Genomic DNA, 21238 nt, shown 5'->3' with positions numbered 1-21238 from the left:
TGTATTGTTATTTAAAATGTAAACTTAAGGCATTTGATATTCCCAAAGGTTGTTGCAAGATAAAGATATCCTAAATAATAAGATAGAGATGCCAATGTACAGAGTATAAAACTATTTAGTCATATTAGAATCAAACACAATGTTCTGTTCATTTTCATAGATAGTCTTTCATGCAACCTTATATCCAGGGTTATCTGAAATCCCACATTTGCAGTCTCAACTGTAAAATCTAAACCATTCAAAGACCTGGCTCCATATGTACATCCATCCAAAAATAAATGTAGGATGCACTAATCAAAAAAAGAATAAGAGCCCAAAGTTAGCAAAAGTAAAACAAATCCTTCAGGAATCCCCTATGTTTCAGATCAAAGAAGGATTGACATTAAGATTAGCACATCCAGCATGTCAACAATCCGAGACCTGAAAAAACTCTCTGAGCCACATTTAAAATATCTTTGCACATGTCGCAGGAAGCAGGCCAAGTACAACCAATCAACAGGGTAGAGCACTCTCAGTTGGCTGGCCATGTGCAACCAATCAACAGGGTAGAGCACTCTCAGTTGGCTGGCCATGTGCAACCAATCAGGAGCCAGTGGTATGGAGGCATTTTAGGTGACTGACCTTATGCAACCGCTCCTATTAAAGGTGAAACATGTGCAAGGTTTTTACCAATCAGAAAATGCTCTATTCCTATTGTAACATGGTTGCAGAGATGTTGAGTAAAATGGGATAAAATCAGACAGAGCAAGACCATTTATAGCTTTATAGACTAGGATAAGGAAATTGAAACAGATTCAGTTGTGCACAGAGAGCCACCCAGCATGTTATCACTAGGTAGAAGTGGGGAGGAGCTGGGTAGGTTGAAGAGAGTGTGGGTAGCAAAGTTGAGGATCTTGTCTAGAGGGAAGAAGGAGCAGGCTTTGAGCAGTGGTTTAGTTTGCTGACACAAAAGTGAAGATTAGAGTTTTTGTAGAGTGGTTAGGAAGAAAAGGACAGATTTTCCAAATGTTGAAAAGTTTAGTACGAGCAGCAGAGGCAATGGTAGTGTTGAATTTTTGCAGTCGAATGCAGTCACTATCAAAGATGACCCCAAGGATGTGAACCTTGGGTGATAGAGAAAGAAAGTCAAGTGGTAATATGATAGGAAAGGGGAGGAATAGGATTGGAAACCTGGATAAAGATTACTTCCATTTTTGACGAGTTCAGCATGAGACAGCAGAGATGCATCCAGTGATTAATTCCAGTGAGACAGTTTGTAATCTGTTCTGAGATGGCTATGGTGAAGGCGGGAAAGGAAAAACAAGATTTGAGTGTCATGAGCAAAAAGGTGATAGTGAAAGCCAATGGATGAGATAAGTCTTCCTAGGGCAGAGATATAGTTAGTGAAGAGCAGAGGTTCAAGGACTGATCATTGGGGGATGCTGACAGGGAGTGGGATGGGGTCAGAGATTTGTGAGTACCAAGATCTTTTAAAGGATTGACCTTCCAGGTAGGAGGTGATCCGGAAAAGAGCTGATTTGTGAAACAGAAGGTCCTGCAGAGTGAGGGGAGAGAGGAGTGGTCAACAGTGTAAAAAGTGGCAGAAACGTCCAAAAGAATGAGTATAGAAGACAAGTTGGAGTGGTGAGCATTAGAGAGAAATGTGAAGATTTGAATGAATGCAGTATTTTTTGAGTGTTTGCTACATAAATTAGATTCAATTCGATCCCCAAGGCCATTATCCTTAAGGTGCATGGTGATACGGTTGAAGGCCACTCACTCAAGGACCTTTGAATAAAAGGAATGGAGAGAAACTGTGCAATATTTTGCAGGGACATTTGGGTCAGCAGCGTGTTTCTTCAATAGGGGTAAGAAAGTTGCAGATTTGAAGGAGGTGGGGATGTGTCCAGTGGGGACAGTTTATGGAGCTCAGAGAGATAAGAGCAAGTGATTTGAGACTAATTCCATGTCCATTTTACAAGCAAAAGGGACAATATGCATGCAAGATGGGCTGGTGCTGCAAAGGACGGGTGCTTATTCAATAGGAAAGGTAGAGCAGAATAATTGAGCATAGACCAGGTAGGGGAAGACGCAGTGGAGAGGAGGAGGAATGAGGATGGAGTGAAAGGGGGCTGTTCAAGTATCAACATTTTTAGAGATTTTAGAGGGAAAGTAGTGAGCAAAGTTATAAAGCCGAAAGGGAGGAGGCGATGTTATTGGCTTTGCCAGTGTGAGCAATGATTGGAGGGTAGCTGAACGGTTTCAGAGATGATTGTAAAAGGAGAAGATTAGGTCAATGGGAACAATTACCTTGGTTGTTTAATTTGACATTATTTCCATTGGAGAGATGTGGAGAAACTAACCTCCTTCCATATCCCATGTTAACGAGTAGAACATCTATTCAAGATTTATTTATATAAACTAGTTTTCACAGGTCAAGAAGTCTATCAATTCCAGTCAATATGTGAGATACATTGTACACTACACTTGCAAAACCAGATTTAAATTGCTCTTCTTAAAATGCAGGAAATTAATTAATAATGTGTTGCTGTCAGAGACAACTATGCCCTGCGCAATTATAGATTCTAGGACAATCTATTTTAAATACACCTCTGCAAAGCATCATTAACATGTCCAGTCCCCTTTCAGTGGCTTAGCTTGTGAACAGAATTTCCACAAAACACTAGTAAGTGCTATCTGCGATTTAATTCATTATTTTGACATTTGTCTAAATGCTCTGGGGTTAGTGTGATCATTTCAGGTTTCTATTTCAAAAGCCCAGGGAAGGTATGCAAATTACCCAGGCTCCAGTATCACCCCCAGGAAGTGTATTCTAGTTAAACTGAAGCCATCTGTCTGTAAAGGCGATCAATTTCCAGCCTCAGCTAGTAAAGCCTGATCTGAACTTCTCATTGGTTCTCTAACCAAGATTGTAAATGCGCCATTTAAGGAGGGTAAAGTTCCCACCAGGCTGAAGGGTTCCTGGATTACCACCTACTAAAAAATCTGATTTGGATCCAAAGATTAAAAAACTATCGGCCAATTACCAAATCGCCATTTATTTAAGAAAATTATGGATAGAATGGCATATAAACAATTGGCTGTCCACATTAACGCTCATCCGATTTTGAATAATGGCCAATCGGGTTTCCGACTGGCTATAGCACAGTGTCAGCCCATCTGGATTAAAGTCAAATATGATGACTAACATCAATAAAGGAAAAGTTGCAACTGTGCCTGCACTTATTTGCGCCAAGATAAATTACTGGTGTATTTCCTTTTGCTATGAATGGCAAATCCAAAAGTTCTGTTGTATTTGATAAAGTTTTTTATTTTTAATTTTCAGCCCCTCTTGGATGACACGTGGTACAGGCCTATGATATCTCAAAAAAGTTCCTCAATGTTAGATAACATCAATAAAGGATCCACCATGATATTGATCTCCCTGGGCCTCTTAGTTGCATTTGATTTGGTGGACCACCTGCTTCGCCTGGAGAGGTTGGAGAATATAGCCAATTTTAGTGACTCTGCAAGAAACTGGATGCAGTCGTTCCCAAGGACAATGTGGGTATGCAGTAAACAAGCTGAAGCAGATCCTGTTTCAGTGAGTAACAGTATCCCACAAGGAGCAACACTTTCTCCAATGTTATATAACATTTTTAAGGTTCCTTTCTTTGAAGCATTAGAAAAGAAGAATATTTGGTAACCCACTACTGTGCACATTATATATACACTTTTATATGTATCTGTGTTGTGCCACGGCACAAAAAATTTCTTCAGACAAAACCTTTTTTGCTAAAAATAAATGTTTATCACTTTTTCATATGTACAATCAGTACAGGATTGAAATGCATGTACTAATATACCTACATTTATCCCCCCTTGTTTCTGTAAGGACCTGAATAAACAAGGGCCTCTACAGAAACATGAATCTTAGCTACACTACATTACCCATGTGATTCTCGGACACAATGTGAGAAAACACTTTTCGTTAATAATGAGCAGTAATTGTCCATAGAACCGATCATTCCCAATTGTCATGTAATTAAACCTGTGAGTACGTGTTTTGAGCATTTATTTTTCAATTTTTCTTAAATTCTTTTATGTTTTTTCTTTTCTATATCTCTAAATACATTTTGTTTCTTTTTTTCCAAGCTTGATATTTCACAATAAACCATTAATTCATACTTGTGTTGTATCCAGTCCTTTAAAAAAAGGCCAATATTTGTTAATGCAGTCAATAGATGGAAAGAGGTAAGTGGATGTAAACGTCCATACCTAGGAATACATTGTTTATTTTTCAACCATTGCTCAAGAGTCAAGGATAGAGAAATGAATACAAAAGGAATGGGAACTGAACACTCCTTAAGAGCTGCAGTGACATATCCGTCACATGGCCCAATGCTGGTTCCGGCAGTTTTGCAAAATTCACCTGTTTGCCGGATAGGCTTGTTTCCATGCCTCAAGTTTTCTCACATCATGGATGCATGTCTCCATCCCCGATATCTGGGTTCCCTCCTTTCCGCTTGCCAGTTCCTCTCCCCCCCTTCTCGATCCCAGGGACTTTGGTCCAGTGTACTCCACTCCAGGGGCTTCCTCCTTCAACTCTGGCTCCAGGGGTGCTGGTGAATGAAACACGTTAGCAATCAAAACTAGAAGAGAAACAGACAGGTTAAGTACCAGGCAAAACAATATTATTCTTTTTTTTATATCTTTTCACAAATACCTGGAAACAAATTTGTGGATTAAACATAATAGAAACAAACAATTTACAATCACACCCCACCCCTTTTCAACTACTTGGAAACCAGCATGTATGCTGTACAGCATTAACCTATATGTACAATATTTATAATCCTACACTTTTCATTTATTATTTTAGTCTTTTTTTTCTATGTACACACCTCACATTCATGGTTTCATGCACACGTACGTACATGCTCTAATTAATCTCTTCATTCCCTGCATGAATTATTTACCTTATTGCTTTACTCACCGTGATTTTGATGGAACAGCTGCACTTTTCACTCCTTACCGGTTTCTCTAGCCTGTTCCATCCTTTTAACCTCAAGTTTTTGGTGGAATGGCTTTATCTGGTTCATGTGGACAAATTGTTCCAGAGCCAGATCTCCTTCTTCCACCATGATCCTATAGACAACAGGCGAGTCCTTGTCCACAATTTTGTACTGGCCATGCCAGGATGCCAGAAGTTTGGCATTCTCATTTTTTCCTTTTGCAAAATTTAATTTGAACACTTGGTTGCCCACTTAATATTCCCTCAAAGATGATTTCTTGTCAAAGTATGATTTGGCACAGTCAGCTGCTCTTTCCAAAGTCCACTGCACAAATTCAAATGCATGCTGCACATGTTTTCTCAAATCTTCCACATATTCATGAATTATAGATGCATGTACTAGGACTTGTTCATTTGTCCTGCACAATAAATGTTGTGGCAAAACCATTTTCCTGACTGTCATAATTTCATGCTGGCTAAGGCTTGTGGATTTTATGGTGTTGACCTAGTAGCCATTAGCACCAAAGGGAGCCACAAATTACTGCTCGATCCTGCTTCAGCCACAAACATTTTCAAAATGTCAATGATTGATCTATTGCAACGTTCCACACCACCAGAAGAAGATGGCCCATGGAAAATATGCAGTTTCCTTTTCACTCCCAACATTTTCCACATTTTAGTCATCACTGCACTAGTAACATTACTTCCACGGTCTGAATATATCCTTTCAGGTAAGCCAAATCTGGAAAATATGTGATTTACTAACAAGGTAACCACTGTTTGCGCACTGCTGTCAGGTGCTGGAATGCAATCCAACCATTTGGACATTAGACAGGTGACTGTCAGCATGTATCTGTTTCCTCGTGCTGATCTTTGGAAAGGGCCAATGAAATGTATTTGTAAAGCTGACATGGGTAGTGTCAGACCTCACTTCATAAGTGCCACCCTATGTGTTGGGGAGGGAGGATAAAACTGTGCACACACCAAACATCCCCGAGTATACAACTCCACATCTTGGGACATGTGTGGCCAGTAAGCATATTCTTTCATATTTTCAATTTTTCCGGTGAACCTCTGTGTCCCACAGTTATTGCATCATGGGCATGATGTAGCATCAACCCCTGAAATGACAAAGGGACCATCCACTGAATTCTGCCAGACACAGACTCCTGAACCATCAGTACATCTTGTAATCAAATTTGCTTTCTGTTCTTTAACAATACCCTCAACTCTTCTCTCCCTTTGCTATCCTCCTCTGGCAAAGGATTGTGCACTGCATCTAACAAATGGTTGAGGAACATACCTAAAATGGGATCTTCATTTTGTACCTTGACCAAGTCCTGATCAGGGGTATCAAAACTCCATTGCACCACAGGCTGATCATTTGCTCCCTGAGACTTGGACTGTGTTACTGCATCTACATGGATTTTACCAAGTAGGTGCTCAATAGGAAATAATTCCCTGACCACTGCCACAATCACCGCTATTTGATCTGCTTTGTTATTACCCTCTTTTCCTTCCTCTGGTGTTTTCAGATGGCCTTTTATTTATCTTCAGTGAATGATCATGAATCAGTTTTCCATGTTTGAGTGACTTTTTGTTACATGTGCCCATTCCTCTCAATTTCCAACCCAGTAAATATTCCACAAAACAGTTTTGGGCAAAATCAGAATCATTAATTAAAAGTATTTCTTTACACTTATTTTTTACTGCTGTGGATATTGTCATATAGATGGCAGCCAATTCTGAAACTGCTTTTGGAAACTAACCTCATGCTTACTCTTGGGATGCCATTACATTTGACCGACACATTCACCATTCCTGCCACCAACTATTTTACGAGTACCCACCCACCCCCATGTGATATTCAGATCCATCTACATACAAGGTTGGGAGTTCCCAACATTCGTCTTATTGATATTGATATTTAGATTGATATTGTATGTCTATCGGGCTCGTACACAAGTGTTTCAGAGCGCGACAAGGCAAGGGAGGGGAACAGGGGAGAACAAAACAGCGATCTTACAAGGCCCAGTGACATTGAGAATGTGCGAGTGCATGGGAGATGGGGAGGGGAAAATTGCATGGAAGGGGGGAGAAGTAGAAAGTGTGAAGCAGAGGAGAAACAGATAAATAAGTAAATAAATAAATAAATAAATAATAAAGGCAACAAACAGTGGTAGGGCAGCCAGCAATTTGAAAGTGCTAGGTTTAAGGCAGCAGACAGGGTAGGTCTAATAAGTGCAGGAAGAAAAAGGGGGGGCTGTATGGGTACAGGTACAGACCCCAGTGCAAGGGGTGACCCGGAGGCAGTGCAGGAGGGTGGTAGGATGAGCAGGTACCTGGGCACGGAGGACAGTGGGTGGCCAGGAGCATGGTGCGAAGAGGGAACAGATCAGCAGGGGAGAGAGGGAGCGAAGGCAGAAGAAAAGAGGAAGGTCTTGATGTGCTTCCGAAACCAGAGATGGTTCTCCTCAAGTTTTAGAGTGGCAGAGAGGCTGTTCCAGAGCGAGGCCCCAGACGAAGACAACAATCTACTCCCAGCTTGTTTCTTTGAAAAACGACTGACCCTGAGGGAGTTAGAGGTAGAGGAGTGAAGAGCTAGAGAGGGGAGGTATTTGTCGAGGGATAGCTGAAGGTATTTTGGACCCAGGCCCCAGAAAGCCTTGTGGACAATGCAGAGGGTTTTGAATGTAATCCTTGCATCCACTGGGAGCCAATGGAGAGATTTTAGAGCTGGAGAGATACGATCCCAGGGCTTGAGGCCAAGGACAAGTCTTGCAGTCCTGTTCTTGATTAGTTGCAGAGAGTGGAGAGCAGAGACAGGTAGATTAGATTCTTCATTGAATGCCTTGTGTGGGGACTGTTCAAATTCCACCAAAACTCTGTGCCACCATTAGCACTCACAGCCACACAGTCATGTAAGTCTGCCAGCCCTTGAGCAACTGAGCTCTTGTTGTTCTGTCCATATCTCACTTCCACTGGGATTCCCTGCAATGTCAAAGTCCATGATGTGATTCTTGACTGAGCTAGGTTCTCTGATCTGATTCTTTTACCCTGCAAAAATGGCAGAGGCTAATGATTTGTTTAAACAATTTCCCGCTCCCCCTCAATAAAAGGGTTGAAATGTTGTAATACCCAAACGGTGGTCGGCAGTGCTTGTTCACATTCACTAAATATTGTTTCTAGCTGTTACAATGCTTTGATGGCATATGCAATGGTTTTGTTATTTGAATCATATTTTTGATATGACTACGACATACACTGATCTGTGAACCCTATGACTTTAAAGAAATCTTGGTTCTTCTTCGGATAAGCTAAATATGGGGCTTTTTTTTCAGACAGTGTTTCAACATCACCTGCCTCAAATTGTTCATTTTCAGGGTACACCCCGCTTCAGTAATTTAGTCAATGGTTGTGTGATTCCAGCATAATCTTCAATATATTTCCTGTTGTAACTTGTCATCCCTAACAAACACTTTAGGCCCCCCCCTCAGATGTTTGGGATTTTTACATTTTTGTGTCAACCTTTTTCTTTTGTGAGTTTAATCCTTGTTCTGTAACTTCATTTCCCAGGAACTTTATCCTTTTTCTACACCACTGCGCTTTCTGCAATGACACCTTTGCCCCATCGGCCGAGCACATGTCTGATTTCATTAAAGTGGCTTTTTAATTTTTCATTTTTGATCAGGACATCATCCACATCACAGTTCCCCTCTTGGCTGCATCTGGAAGTGCTTTGCTCCGAAATATCCAAAACTCAGTCCCACTATTGATATACTTGAAAGGAGTACGATTGCATTCATGCTGTAGTCAGTTCAACAAAAAGGCAAATAGATTTTGTATATCTTCAGCTATGGGCACACACCAATACCCTGCTGTAAAATCCAAAGTAGTAAATACCTTTGACCCTTGAATCTGCGCAAGACCTTGATCAATAAATAGAAGTGGCCACCTTAACACAGGTACCCTCTTGTTTACTTCTCTCAAGTCTGCACACAAACACCATTGACCATTGGGTTTTAGCACACCTAATATAGGTGTATTTGAAGTACTGTGGATGGATCTAATGATGCCTCTGGATTCTAAGTTAATTATTTCTGCCAAAGATTATAAACAGGCCAAAGGTGGCCTATATTGTCACTTAAATACAGGCTCCATACCATATCCTTCTGGCAGTGTCGCACCATGCAAATCAGAAATCCCGTAATCATAGGCGTCTTTGGCAAACATCTCTTTGAAATCCATGAATATTTTTCTCAACTGGTCTCTATCTTCTTCATTAGTGAAAGCATCTGCAGCTTAAATTTGTTCCTCTACCATTTTAGAGAATTCTGGGAAATCCTCTAAAGGAGGAACTTCTGTGCTTTCTTCTAGTTGTGTGGCAGTGTCTCTTCGGAGAGACGCTACCCTCACATATCTTGGCACATCAGCCTCAATTTCAATTTGCTGTTTTTCTTTTTCATATTCTACCACCTGAAATAGGATGCAATTGTCCTGATGAAAACAAACCACATCCTTTGATTCATAAGGGTATACAGACTGCACCCTGAAAATACCCTTTGGTTTAGAATCTAAGAACTCAAGCAATTCATCCTGAGCAGTGACATGGCTTGATTGATTGATTGATTTGTATTTATCATGCGTCTATTCACAAGTGTTTCAAGACGCAACCAGGCAAGCTGGGGGGATCAAAGGGAGGACAAGACAAATGATTTTACTAGGCCTAGTGTCATTTAGATTGTGCGTGTGCACAACAATTGCAGGGTATAGGGCACAGGGTGAAGTGCACCCCAAGCAGAAGGGCTCTGATTTAAGTGCAAGGAAGGCTGGAAGTACAGGGGGAAATCCGAGCAGTGCAAGGTTAGCCAGGTTGCAGTGAACGATGGCCCAGGTAGCAAGTGCAGAGGGACTGATCATTGGGGGCTTGGTGTCCTGTAAGACTCAGAGGACACCGAGCAGCCAGTCAGCAAATGGAGCAGGAGCAAGGGAAGATAAGCAGGGTGAGGGAGCACGAAGGAAGAGGAAAAAAGGAAGGTCTTCTGGAACTTAAGGAGATGCGGCTCAAGGCAGAGAGAGGCTGGGAGGCCATTCTAAAGGGAGGCATCTGCAGAGGAGAGAGATCTATCCCCCTTTCCCTGCTTGGAGAAGCAACTCATTCACAGAGAATTAGAAGTAGACAAACGAAGGGCTCTAGGAGGAGGGTACTCGGGAAGAGAGAGTTGAAGGTAGTGTGGGCTATGGCCCCATAAACCCTTGTGGATGATGCAGAGGGTTTTAAACTTGATCCTTGCAGCCACCAGGAGCCAGATGAGGGATTACAGGGCCAGAGTGATGCGGTCCCTGGGCTTGAGGCCAAGGATAAGTATTGCGCTCCTGTTCTGGATGAATTGAAGAGGGCGAAGAGTAGAGTTAGGCAGATTGAGAAAGAGGCTGTTGCAGTAGTCCAATCTAGAGAGAACCAGGGCTCTTGAGACAGTGAGCTTCTGGGGGAAGGTGAGAAAAGGGATAATACCTCTGAGGAGGTACAGCTGCAAATGGGCCTACTTGGCAAGGTCCATGATGTGTGGATAGAAGGAGAGAGTGGAGTCGAAGATGACCAAAGGATTTTTTGCCTCACAAGAGGGTGAGAGCAGAGGGCCCAAGGAGGATGACCAGAGTGAGAGTAAAAGCAGAAGCAGGTTTCCCAAGGAGAAGCGTCTCAAGCTTACTGGCATTAAGGTTGAGATCTTTAGAGGTGCACCATGCATGAATAGCGGATAGACAGTTAAGGATGAGCGAGGAGGAGAAGGCTGAGGGTAGCCTGAAAGAGATCTGCGTGTCATCCACATAACACTGAAAGTTAGAGGAAAAGGTAAAGATCAGGAGGGCCAAAGGGGTGAGATAGACATTGAAAAGCCACAGGGAGAGGATATAGGCCTGTGGAACACCACATGAGGAGAGAGAGGTGCCAGAGAGAAAGGACCCAAGCTGTCGGTCCAGGAGGAAGCAAGTCAGCCATGCCAACGCCAGATCTTGATGCCCAGGGTCTCACAGAGATGAATAATCAGGATGTTGTGGTTGACCGTGTGAAATGCGGAGGAAAGGTCAAGGAGAATGAAGACAGAGGGTGAGCTAGAGTCAAGATTAGAGAGCAGATCTTCACGGGTGTTCAGGAGTGCAGTTTCCATGCCTCTGGCTACTCTGAAGCCAGGCGGATGGTGATGGAGACAACCAACAGATTCAGTGTGGAGGGTTAGCTGAGAGATAGCCAACTTCTGCTGGAGTTTGCCCAGGAAAGACGTGATAGAGATCGGGTGATAGTTTGCCAGAATGGAGGGGTCAGCAGAAGGCTGTTTTAGTAGGGGGTGCAGAAAGGAGTGCTTGAGAACAGAGTGGAAATTTCCAGTGGCGAAAGGAGTGATTACAGAAATTTGCCAAGGTTGATGTGAGAGAACCAATGTTGTCATTAATGGTTCTAGAGGAGCAGGGGTCATTTGTTTGGATGAGACCTACATGTCACCCTACGTCTTGAGCCGGAGCTCCTGAAATTCCATAAACCCCTCAAGACCTTACTCTTCTCCTCTTCTTTCTCTCTCCCTCTACCCAGCTAACCTAGTTCTCTGTCCTTTCCTTCTCTCCCTCCTATTCCCTACATCATGCTGACTGGCCGTCTGGTGTACCTCAGAGTCTTACTGGTCCCCGACACCGCACCAATCCTCTCTCACACTTGCCTCAGGGCACTACACCCCACCCACACTCAAAGTACTGAGAAATTAACCCAGGAGAGTGGATTTCTCTGCAATTACCTCTGTCTCAACCGACCGGGTGCACTTGACCCTCCCCTCCCTCTGACCCACTATGCACTTGCTCGATCCTTATGCACTACGCCTGAAGATCATCTGTCTGTTTCTCCCCTGTCTTCTTGCCTAATTGTAATGTTAAAACTGCAGAATCGCCATCAGGCCTATTTGCTCTATCACTAGTGTCAAATGTATTTTATGCACTTACTCTGCCTGTGCAGACTATTATCGTCTTAGATTTATAAAGTTTCTAGTAACTGTTGTATTTTCCCCATGTTCTCACCCTCCTTGAGTGCTTTGAACCACTTGCCTGTGAATAAGCACTATATAAACAAACAATACTATACCATAACATATCATGGATCAGACGTGTCTGGAAATATCCTAAGGTGTTACAGGATGGAGGGAAAAGAGGAGGAGAGGGGGGAGGCAGCCACAGAGGGCCTGAAAGAAGTAGAGGGAGACAGAAGAGAAGAGGAGGAGAGTTCGGACAGGGTTTCCTGGGTTTTAGTGATGAAATGAGAAGCCAGAGCTGTGCAGAGGGCCTGGGTACGTGTAGATGAGGTAGAACCTGCAGTAGAATTGGCCAGCTCCTTGCAGATTTTTAAAAGTGTGTCTGTGTTGTTAGAGGCCATAGAGATGCAGGCTTGAATATGGACCCTCTTCTTAGAGAAGATGGAGAGCCTGTATTGCCTTTGGAGCAGGCGGCAGGCCAGTTTGTCAGAGGGTGCACCCGGAGCTCCTCACTTCCGTTCAGCTACTCTGCACTTGCTTTTTACAGCATCCAGATGGGAGTCATATCAAGAGTTGCTCTTGGTGGTAGGCTTTCGGCGGATCCTCATGACAGAGGCAAGGATATCCAGAGTGTTAGAGATGGAAAGGTGAAGGATGAAAAGGGCTGTGTTAGGATGGGGGTCAGCTGCAGGAGTAGGTGAGGGAGAGAAAGTGGAAGCAAAGGAGGGCACTGACACTTGCTTCATAGGTCCAATGGCTGTAAAGGAAGGTGGCAGTGCTGTATGGGCCTTTGCCAAGGGGACAGGAAGCTTCAAGTGAAAAGAAAGAAGAAAGTGGCCAGTCCAGGAGAGAGGAGTAGTGAGAGGATTAGGGAGGGGGATATCTGAAGAGATGAGAACATCCAAGGTGTGTCTAGCAGAGTGAGTCAAACAAGAGGATAGAATGGAGAGGGAAAGAGAGTCACATAGGTTGCAGAAAAGCCCAGAGGAGTCTGCGAAGTCCAGGTGGATGTTGAGATCTCCAAGGAGGAGAATCTGGGAGGTACAGGAAAGGCAAGAGCAAGTGAAGTCAGACCATTCAGAGAGGAAGGGGGTGATCTGTCCAGGTGGCCTGTAGATGGTGGCCAGGGTCAGAGAGAGGCCAGGAGAAAGAGAGAGCCTGCAGACCAGGCATTCAAAACAGGAATAGGTCTGAGTGGGGATGATGGAAGCAGGTTTACACTCAGGAAAGATCAGGGCTACTATACCCCCAGGCCTATTGGGCATGCGCTCAGAGAGGATCCTGTAGCCCTCAGCAAGGAGTGTGTCAAAACTCATGGTAGAGCTGGCCTTGAACCTTGTCTCAGTAAGAGTGAGAACATCCAGGTCCAGGAGTTCAAGGAGGTGGCAGATGTCAGAGGAGTGTTTGACAGCAGAGCGAGAGTTGAGAGTAGCCATGTGGAAAGACTTCTGGGGAGGTGCACAGGGGAGAGGAGTACCCATCAGAAGTGGTTGAGGAGCAAGAGAGGTGGAAGAAGGATGTGGCAGAGTAGCCAGAGAGGTAGTGGATGGCAAGGGGGCCAGAGAATTCAAGGACAGAGGTGGCCGAAGAGCCAGAGAGGCAGTAGATCGCATTGGAGCAAGAACAGTAGAAGAAGGAGATGGCAGAGGACCCAGAGAAGTGATAGAAGGAATCACAGGATAAGGAAGGATGTTGATGAGGTGAGGGAGATGCCTATCAAATAGTAGAAATTGGGCTGAGGGCCCTGGACCATGACATTGCCATTTAGATAGATATTAATGATGATTACGGAGGACTGGAAGGAGGCCAAGAGGACCTCCCACTGTGTGCCTTCATTAACAGGAGAAAAGGAGGAAGGAGAGAGAAGTGTGACCATATGAAGGGTCCATAGGTCGGGAGAGGGAATGACAAAGAGGATGTTAGTGAGAGTCTGTCTAGAGGAAGCACTGACAGAGGTGTCAGCGATGGGACGGTCTGGATTGGAGACCAGGGTGTCCTGCTTGAGCTTCTTCCTTCCAGTCCTAGTCAGAAGAGTAGGAGAGGAGATAGAAAAGCAGTTAGAGAAGATGGGGGAAATGATAGCACCATAGTGGGTGTGTTAGAGGAAAGGGAAAGGGCAGGCAAGAGGAGGAGAAGAGAAGGAAACACTGCACAGAGCTACACCAGACAGGGTGCACAAAGAGGGGATATGGGAAAAAAGGTGGTAAACAGAGGGAACAGTGGGAAGCAACAGAGCGTAGGCAGAAGGGCAGCAACAGGCAGTGAATGGAGACATCGGTGGGAGCCGACCAGGCTCAGCTCAACCTAGAGAAGAAGACCTGGGGGACAACAGTAGTGATCACAGAGCATGAGGGAACCTAGAGAAGAGGAGAAAGGCCTAGTGGCCACAGCAAGCCATGTGCATGCACGCACAGGAGCGCTTTCCTAGAGAAGTGACAGAGAATGCAGGAGAAATCCAAAGAACAGTGATAGAGGCCAATACATTCATCTAGAGGGAGAGAAAGCAGAAAATTGCAGGGGAATTCAGAGAAACAGAGATGGAGGTCAAAAACATTCACCTAGAGGAAGAAATGCAGAAAAATGCCAGAGAAATGCAGAGAAACAGTTGCAGAGGCACAGAAACAGAGTATGGCTAACCCGGAGAGGGGCAGCCTAATGGATGCGTAGAAATTAGCATTGAAATGGAAGTAAGCGCGAGGAAGGGCAGTTTAATAGGAAGCAGTAATAGCTTTCAGGGATGTTTCCAATTACTGGGTTCTTTGGATCAGCAGTGTTGTGCGATTCCTGCACTGCCATCCCTAATGCTGTACCTTCTTCCAAGTGAATGTCTTGGCACCCCTTGTAATTCACCACTATTCAAATGAGGCCATCCCCAATTTCTACTAATGGTATATATTCACATTTTAACCCCTGATGACTCATGGATTCATTTAGACACACACATTATCAGGCCCTTTCATTTGTTGTCCCTTCCTGTACCTTAATGCTATGTAAATTGCCTTGTGAAACTGGGAATTATAACATCCTTCTTTACTTGTAGTTCAATTTCATATGGCAATGTTTGTGCATAATGATAAGCTTGCCTTCTGCTCTCAAATTCAGGTGCTGCTTCACCCAGTCTAGAACAAAACTTTTGATTAAAGCAATCTAAAACCATCAGTGGTCGAAGTGTACGAAAAGAAGTAGTGGAACTATGTTCCCTACTGGCCTGCCCCTGCTCCCCACAGACCCCATCGCCGCACCCACTTCCATGCACAATAATAAAAAGAAAAACACATGTGCCTGCTCTTTAAGGAAACGTCCTGTGCAGTGCACTGAAAGTGCAAGTTTCAACTTCTTCCTACACTTTTATTTTAAAACGAAACCGTTCCGGAACGGTTTCTTTTTAAAATAAAAGTATAGGAATGGTAAAACTTAATTAAAAGAAGAAGAGGAGCACCGCTCCCGGCCGCTCCCGCCCACTTCGACCACTGAAAACCATACACTTTATATGCATGATGTCATTTCCCAAATAAAATGTGGCTTTGGTTCCACTTGCAATCCATACATTATGATGAATGCTTTTGGACCCGATTGTGATTTTCAACATGCAACTCCCTACAATTGTTTGACCGAACTCAGGGACATCTAAGCCAAAAATGTGCTGTTTTTTTATTTTAAAACTTGGTTTCTTTTCTCTGTCAAGCATTTGAATACATTCTCATTAATAAAACTCCTTTCCTGTTCCAAGGCCAAAACTACCTCAGTCATTTCTGGATGCCCATTCACTTTGCACCGTTATCCGCGCTTGACCTTCCATCATTTGTATTCTTGCAACTGTTGAAATATATTTTTCCTGATCTGACTGCAGCAATATTTTGTTCAAAGTTTTCCTCACTTAGATAAAAACACAATGTGTTTTCATCTATCTGTGTTTGCCAGGTTTTTCGTTCAGTCCAAGTAAATCTCTAAAGATTGCTTTTCTTGTTCTTCTTGTATTTCACCCTGGCACAAGAGAATGACAGTGATGATAGGTGCACAGCCATTCTCAAGATAATCTTCAACTGCACTCTCTGTTGTAGCGATAGTGTGGCATTCTTTTGCACTGCTACTCTGGCTCATTACTTTTTTGGTGTTTCAGTTTTTTTTGGCTAAAGACCACAGCACCCCATTTACCCTATCAATTAGGAGTGACAGTCTCTTAAGGCAATTTGTTACTAGCAGGAATGGGGTTTCTTCAATGGGTGCGACTGCCACCTCCGATCTCATTCTATGCTTCCCTACCTTGATTTCAACTTCAGTGGCCCCTTCCACTGGTATTTCTTATCCTTTGAAATGATGCACAAGGCCTTCAATCTGTCTCAATTTCAGCATGTCTTGTGGGGGTCTCCCTTCAATTATGCAGTCCAATAGTTTCCTTGACATCACAGTTGCCTGCACGTCTGTGTCCACCATTGCAAAAACATTTACTTTCTCTTCAATGATTGCAGGGGCATAATACCTGACCTCAAATTCTTCAAGTATGCAAAGAAAGTGTTAATTTTTGCTAATTTCAGGGCTTATTTTCTTTAGGCCTGTCTGGCTTCTTGCTAATTAAAGGAGCATATGAAATAAAATGTCACCCCCCATTTTTCCCATCTATTTTTCAATTATCTTTTTATTGTTCTGTCCTGAGGATTCATTTGGATCTTTGCCACCTATTTCCCACCCCATTCCTCTTTTGTTTTTTTCCATCATTTGGGCCCTTTTCATTTACCTCCACTTTGGGGCACAAATGTTTGTATTTTCATTAACATGGTGTTGCAGAAGATCAACATCTTGTATGTGAAGCTTACCTATTTATTATACCGTACCTGTTATTTCTGCCTCGTGGATCATCTGTGGCTCGAAATACTCCTCAGGGAACTGATGCATACCTTTCTTTTGCAACCATTGTATTTCTGTGAAGACATGATGACTGTTGGAATTGTCAGGCAGCAAAACCCTTTCAATTGTTGTATTATTTTCACCTACTATATCATTCATTTAATGTTGCATAGCCTTTTTAAATTGTCTTCTAAACCTTTGCTATTTGGGTTCTTCCTGTTTATTTCTCATTTCTCCTTTCTCATCTTCCCACACATTAATGGTATGGTTCAACTCTAAATTAAACCCCACTCCCTTCTTGTATGTGTTTTCATTTCCTATGACATTATTACTCACTTGTTCTCTTGGTTATAAATCACTGGGCAGTTCAGTTTGTTTATTCAATGGCAAATCATCACTGTGCTTTTATTGTGGGAAACCGGGCTCAGTAGTTATTTGCTGCTACTTTGTGCAATGTCACTTTTTTGACATTCTGCACTCTCACTCAGCTGCTGCTTCTGGACTGCACACAGTTTTCTTATCTGTTCAGAAATCATTTATACATGTGCCTCTAAGCACTGGAATCTATCCATGTCCCTAAACTCATCCCTCTCTTCTCTAGGCTGGTACTGGTTGAATTCATGTTGATCAGGCCTGTTTTGGCTCTTTTCTGGAGACTGATTTCTGTTTGTGTTTCCCTTGAATTCCCAGGACAGCGGATGCAGGGAATGTTAGGTGACTGTCCTCTGTCCATGGTTTACCTGTGGAGTGGACTGAACATAAGGGCGCGGGTCATAGGTTGCATTCTGTCTCTCATTTGATTGACCTCCATGTTCACTTTGTGGATTTCCATGTTCAATTAACCTATCCACATATCTTTATCTTACCTGATTGCCATATACTGTTGTGGCAGGGTCAAACCTACTCTGGGCCACCAATACCTGGTATGGCCTGCTATACATCTGATTCTGGGTGTTATTTGGCCTTAACATTTCATGGCGAAATCCCACCTTTGGCGAACTACCAAGTTACCTAGGACTAATGTGCAAGCTTCTGTCGCTTGGATCTGTGGATTGAAACACAGTGGCCTGGGATGGTGCTGTCCTCGTTTGCATATCCACACCCCTCTGGTTATGTGATGTGTCATTCTTTATTTGGACAGTCTCCAAAGGCATTTAACAAGCCTTTATCTCTAACACTGTAGGGGTATAATCTTTAGCGTTTTGCTTTGATTCTTTATTCCTACCCCCACTTTTCTCATGAGAGATCACCTCATAGATTTTAGTTGCCTGCTCGAGTATCCACTCTAAGCTTTGCCCTTTAGGGAACTCACGTGCATGGTGCAAGACTATTTCGCACTGCAAGCCATAAAAAGTGGTTTCGAAATCTGCTGAAGGAATATCACAGGCCATATCAAAACATGAAATGGCCAGACCATAGTTTTACAGCCTGCTAAGCCATTACAGAAGGGGTAAAACCATATGCAAATCAGGCTTGGTCCTACCCCAAAGGGGGCAGTACAGCCTGAACTGCTAGGTTACATCCCTTCTGTACGAGACCACAAGCATCTCCAGACATGTTTCAGCCTTGTTGGGCATCATCAGTGAGGAGTAGCTTGGCTCTCGGCCGGGCAGACTCGGGACGCACGTCTGGGCATACCCGTCCCATTCGGGGTGACTTTAGCAAAACAAAAAGGGGATGGCTGCAAGATTTTGGAAGATTCAGCCTCAGAATCGACCAACCTGATTGGTTGTCACACATCCACGGATACTAATGACTAATAATGATCAGCCATAAATGGATTCTGGCTAACGAATCTTAGCCTAATTGATGTGCAATATTTTCAGGCATGCCGACATATCTTTTAGTGAGTTGGTTTATCTCTCAGCCATCGCTCTGAATCCTTAGTCCACAATGTTTAGCGATTGTAAGTTAATTATAAAATAAGTTTATCATTTGTTCCTCTGTAAGGAAATATCTCCATTGTTGCTATTTAGGAAGAAAAGGGCATAGACTTGGCGAGAGTCCCAAAATATTGACTATCCACTTGAAGCTGATACCTAATCAAAATCAAGGGGGTAAGGAAGGAGTGGAGTCAAAGGCCTGTGAGGAGTAAATAGAAGTACTTGGAGGGGTGCATTTTTTTCAGCCATACATTTCAGGTTGCACCTGTTTCACAACATGTTCAAACAAGGTAGTTCAATCAATGCAATCAGTCTGTGAAGTGCTTTCCATGAGAATGGGAGATCAATATTTCTGCAAAAACGGCAACCCAGCAATAGTGTTTCTACCATGGTTGACATTAGGATTGCACGCTGATTGTTCAGGGCCCGAAGCCACTAGCTGTCTCAAAGAGATGGCCTGACCTTGTGTGAGATCCAGCCCTCATCCAGGAGACTGCCATTAAAAAAGATATGAGAATGTGACCCAAATCTACATATTTCCCAAATCAATATTTTTCCTCCCTGGGAAATGAAAAAAGGAGTAATAATTGTGTTTTAAGTGGGAGTGAAGTTTTAAAGTATTCATATAAAGAGAGCCAGGGAAGTTATCTTTAAGCAATATGCCCCGAGCGGCGGGGGCATTACCGAGTCAGGTAATGCCCCGGGGCCAATAGTTATAGGCCCAAGTGAAGTTCTGCGTGGCCGGGGCACTAAAAGCATTCTTTTCTGTCCTGAAACGGTGCAGCGTTTCGGGACAGAAAAAAAAAAAACAAAGAAAATGCCCACCGGGAAAGGGAAAACGGAATCCGTTTTCCCTTTCCATGGCGGCCATCGGGAGCAGACGCGCTGGTAACAGAAGTGTTCCCAGCGTGTCTGCTTCCGAAAGACGACAGAGAAGAAGGTAATGGGGTTGGGGTGAAAATAAATAAAGAAGACGCACCACAATCCCCAGCGGGGGGTGAAGGCAGCTTCTCAGCCGTGAGGAGGCTCGGAGCGGGGATAGCCCCACTTCAAGCCTCCTCATTGGCTGAGGGGCTGTCACACCCCCCACCATGGCCAAGGCGGCTGGAATCTCAGCCGAGAATCGAGGGATTCTCGGCCAGGTAATGACCCGGCGAGAGCCAATCAGAATGCGTGTTGCATTCTGCTTGACTCTCGCCGGGTACTAATGATGCTTAGTCATTATAGTTAATATCAATACCGGAAATTAGAATCAAGGACTTCCTATCAGGATCACTTAATCAACCCTGAGATAGTTCTTATCCCATTACATATTCTCATTGCACTGCCATGCCAAGTATATCCAAAAAGTCATCATATATGGATACAACTGGCTTCATAGGTTATACTATCTGCATGCATCTAAGTGTGCACTTGTGAGGAATTTCAATCTAATAGGGGAAATCTCTCAAATCTTTTGAAATCTTCGTAGCTCTAGAACATTGACACTACCATGAAGGTTGATCTGCTAAATACACAGTCTCATATTCAGACAGCGATCTGTGCTTTATTAAATGGTGTGGGTGGAATTGTATCAGGATGGGCTGGCCAGGCATTGGGTGTATAACTGAACTTACCAACATCCATCGCTAAGACACCCCATGCATACTTGCCACTGGGCATCCATAATTTGCATGTCAGCAGCATGTTAGCAGCAATGGGGATAATCTTGTAGAAAGTATTGCAGATGATTTTGTTCACTAAAAAGTGTAAACCTGCTCACAGCCTAAAGTTGAAAAGTGCATTCCAGACTATGTGCCTCATCACGAGTTGGGCGGTAACGCTGGCACTATTAGCGCCAGCGCTAACAGCCCTACTGCCAACCCCCCCCGGAGCTATTACCGCCGGATCACTGGTTTGGCGGAAAGATTATTGCCCATTCCCCATTGGGCCCAATCGGGAACTCCTCATTCCCCATTGGGCCCAATGGGGAAAATTCACTCTATTACCGCCGGTGGATTTCCCGCCGGCGGTAAACGCGCCAAAAATCAGCAAATTTGCAGCGGATTTCCCCCCAGCTCAGAGCTGGGGGGAAATCCGCCAAAGCCATGATCTGGCAGACCCTTAAATGCGGCGGTAATAGTGCTACTGCCGCATTTAAGGGTTACCGCGAGACTCGTGATGAGGCCCTATATCAGGAAGAAGGCCTTCAACTGATTTCTAAATTACACGCTGGCCCTTTCTGGAATAAGAATGTGAATCCCTTTGAAGGTGAACATACAGGATGACATTATTAACTGTCCATCCATGAGGACTCGTGGCAGGGTGGTCATATATAAAATAAGAAAAATCTGGTTTGATATAGTGCCCTATTGGGAGATTCAGTAATACATTGCTAAAGCCCAAATGATTTATTTTTTTCCAACTGTTTGTCCAGTGATTCCCTGAAACTGTCAAAGATTTGAGCATCCATTATTTGAGGCTGAGTTTCAGCCACAGCAAACTGTTGGGGCTAGCCCTGG

This window comes from Ambystoma mexicanum, chromosome 11, assembly GCF_040938575.1.
Source record: "Ambystoma mexicanum isolate Mex_15411 chromosome 11, UKY_AmexF1_1, whole genome shotgun sequence".
Classification (NCBI taxonomy): domain Eukaryota; kingdom Metazoa; phylum Chordata; class Amphibia; order Caudata; family Ambystomatidae; genus Ambystoma; species Ambystoma mexicanum.
This window is presented reverse-complemented; position numbering follows the sequence as displayed.